The sequence below is a fragment of the Petaurus breviceps genome, unplaced genomic scaffold, assembly GCF_028583685.1.
Source record: "Petaurus breviceps papuanus isolate PSGF00001 unplaced genomic scaffold, PetGlider_PUasm1.0 90842, whole genome shotgun sequence".
Classification (NCBI taxonomy): domain Eukaryota; kingdom Metazoa; phylum Chordata; class Mammalia; order Diprotodontia; family Petauridae; genus Petaurus; species Petaurus breviceps.
In genome coordinates, this window is record NW_027187358.1 from 21,530,050 (window position 1) to 21,533,372 (window position 3,323).

At 38.0% G+C, this 3,323-nt stretch overlaps 1 long non-coding RNA gene across 1 annotated transcript; it reads right to left on the minus strand.

Annotated features, from left to right (window-relative positions):
• Positions 1-1,887: 1,887 nt before the first annotated feature.
• On the minus strand, positions 1,888-3,079 carry LOC138148956 (uncharacterized). Its single transcript, XR_011165212.1, has 2 exons — positions 2,079-3,079; positions 1,888-2,040 (listed from the first exon to the last, which is right to left on the minus strand). It is a non-coding gene; the product is annotated as an uncharacterized lncRNA (long non-coding RNA).
• Positions 3,080-3,323: the final 244 nt, after the last annotated feature.

Sequence of the window (3,323 nt, forward strand, 5' to 3'; positions counted from 1 at the left end):
CCAGCCCCCATATTTTCCTTTTAGTCTGCAGATCCTGTTCATAACTCCATTTGTAGCAGCAAGCACCCCAGTATCCCCAGGGTGGCTGCCAACACAGGTTCTTAGATCTGCTTTTCTAAGGGAAAGCAACTCAAAATGGGTTAACAATCTTGATTTAATCAATCAAACATATCATTTACCTAGTTCAGGGGAAAAAGTCAGCACCCCAAATTTCAGAGTATACAGAACATTACCATTACATCATATCATGGCTATAAGTCTTTTGCCACTCTTAGCTTTGGAGCCATGCATGTGATCCTCCACTTCCCAAGAGTCTAGCACTCTTGGAGAATCCCCTACTTTTGAAAAAAGACTAGAATCCAGGATTTTGAAACTAGGGTTCCTAGAAAGGCTGCCACTCACATAGGAAAACTCTTATCTCTATGTAGAAAGCTAGAGTCCAGGATTATACAGCTAAGGAAATTCCTCACTTCTTTATAAAGGAAGTTAGGGTCCAGGAATTCTGGACTCTTCCAGAATGCTATGGTTCAGGAATTCCTATCCCTCAGACCATGATATTTCCATCACCAACACTGCCCTGTTACTGAGAGGTTCTATCACTGATATTCTGAGCCTGGAGCTCAAACTTGGGGTCCAGAAATACTTCTCTTAGATCATATGTATGAGAGCGTATCTCTCTCTTCCATATGTCTCTGAACCAAGGTAACTATTCATAGCTTTTTATTATATAAGAATGCCCCACCACAGGATCCAATCCACTCTTTTTTTTTTAAAGCAATTGGGGTTAAGTAACTTCTCAAGGTTACACGGCCAGGTGTTTCTGGGTGGGTGCTAAGTGTCTGAGCCCGGGATTCGATCTCCAGGTCTTCTCAACACTGGAGCTGGTGCTCTTACTCGCTGTGCTACCTGGCCGCCCCTCCAATCCACTCTTAACTCTTTTGACTTTCAGGATCTCTTGTGGGAAAAAAACACCAGGGGGAGGGAGGTAGAATGTCAAAGGATATTTTGGTTGTATTTTAAAGGTCAGCACAACGAGGTAACTTCTCCCATAAGGTCTGTCTTACCACAGTGAGAGTTGACCAGTTCACCTTGACAGTCATCTGAAGTCACTGAGATGTAATTAGGAGATGTATTGGTCCTCTTAAGGTGGTGTCAGTGGATGTATTTATCCATATAAACAGTGGATGTGTTCATATTTACCATAAGGAGGTGGTTTCAAAAGTACCAGGGAAAGATTTACTTCCTTATAAATTCTTCAAGTTGCTAAGTGACCTCCCTTGATTACCCCTCTACAATGACTTAGGGAAGATATAATAATAGTCTTCAAATATTTGAAGGATTGTCATGCAGAATATTGATTAGGCTTGCCCTACTGGTCCCTAAAAGGACAGGACCAAGGGCACTGTGTGAAAAATGAAGAGAAACAGATTTAAGCTCAATGTAAGGAATTACTTTCTAATAATCAGAACTGCTTAAAAGTGAACTAGGTTGCATTCATATGTAGTGGTTTCTCCATTACTAGAGTTCTTCAAGAAGAGGCTAGATGGACATTTGCAAGAGATATTTTAGAGGTAATTAGAAGTCATTCTTACTCATATACAAGTTAAACTAGAGGTCCTTGGAGGTTTCAACTAATTTTAAAGTTATGTAATTCTCTGAAAATTAATCTACAATTAACTATTTATAATATATTCAGGTCAATAGTGACCCCTGGAGGGCATTTTTTTTTTTTTTGCTTTTTGGAGGGCAATTGGGATTAAGTAACTTGCCCAAGGTCACACGGCTAGTTTTTGTGTTAAGTGTCTGAGGTTGCATTTGAATTCAGGTCCTCCTGACTCCAGGCCTGGTGCTCTATTCACTGCACCACCTAGCCACCCCTGGAGGGCATATTTTTTTTTTCAGGAAGTAAAGGGCTTTTATTTAAGCTGGCAGTATATAAGGGGAAACAGAAGGCAGCAAACAGGAGACATGGGGCAGCAGTTACTGGGAGGAGGCCATGATGCTGGAAACACTCTCAAAGTTAATCTTTTCCACAATGTTCTTGGGTTGATACTCTCTTCTTGGCTGCAGATGAAGACCTGCCCTGCTTCATTCCATACTTGCTCATCCACACTTTCAGCTGGTTGTCTGACAGATCTCCCAACATCTCAGGTAGCAGCCAGCGGTCAATATGTTGATATGTGATGCCCACAACATGGCAGATAAATTTTTGGAAGGAGTCTTCAAAGCCTGTGATGCCATTAAGTAGAAGGAGATCCATGTTTTCATCTAGGGCATGCCTCTTCTTCTTTTTTTTTTTTTTAACTTTCACATTATACATTAGTCAGGTTATAAGGATGGATTGTACCAGCTTTCTCTTTCCAGTCCCAGCCCTTTGGTGATAGGCCTGGTAGTGGCCCTTGTGGTTGCTGGGAAGACTTGCCCTCAGAGTTGATCAGGCCCCTTCTGGGCCTGCCTCCTGGAGGGCATATTTTAACTAAATGTGTATGTGAGGTTTTGTTTACTTTAAGCAGGTATAGTTATAAACTAATTGTGACAATTTTTCCCTAATCCATTTTGATTCCTTCATGGCCTATAATAAAATAAAATAGATCACAAAGAAAATAAACCAGGGACCAAATTCTATCAAACATTCAAAGAAAAATTAATTCATAAGATTATTTGCAAAGAGAAAAGAAAGGATCTTATAAAATTACTTTTATAATACAAATATCATCTTGACAGATTCAAAACAGAGAAAGAAAATCGTAGACCAAAAACCCTAATAATATTCACAAAAACATTCTGATAAAATATTACCAAAGCAGCTATAGCAACATATCACAAATATTATACACTAATACCAGGTTGATTTTATACCATAAATATATGATTGTTTCAATATTAGTAAAATTATCGACATAATAGACCATAACAGGAACAAGAGAAATTATATGATTAAATCAAATAGTTACAGATACAACTTCTGACAAAACACTTTACTCATTTTGGTTAAAAACACTAGAAAACATAGGAATAAGTGGGCCTTTCCATAAATATAATAAGTAGTATCTATCTAAAAGCAATAGCCTGCAATATATGTAATAGAGATAAGCTAAAGGCCTTTCCAACAAGATCAGGGGGAAAACAAGAATGTCATTTATCACCACTACTATTTAATACCCTGCTACAATGTTAGCTATAACAATAAGACAAGAAAAATAAATTCAGAGAATAAACATAGGCAAAGAGAAAAAAAATCACTTTTTGAAGATGATATGATATTTACTTAAAGAATCTTAGAGAGTCAACTAAAAACTAATGGAAACAATTTCATCAAAGTG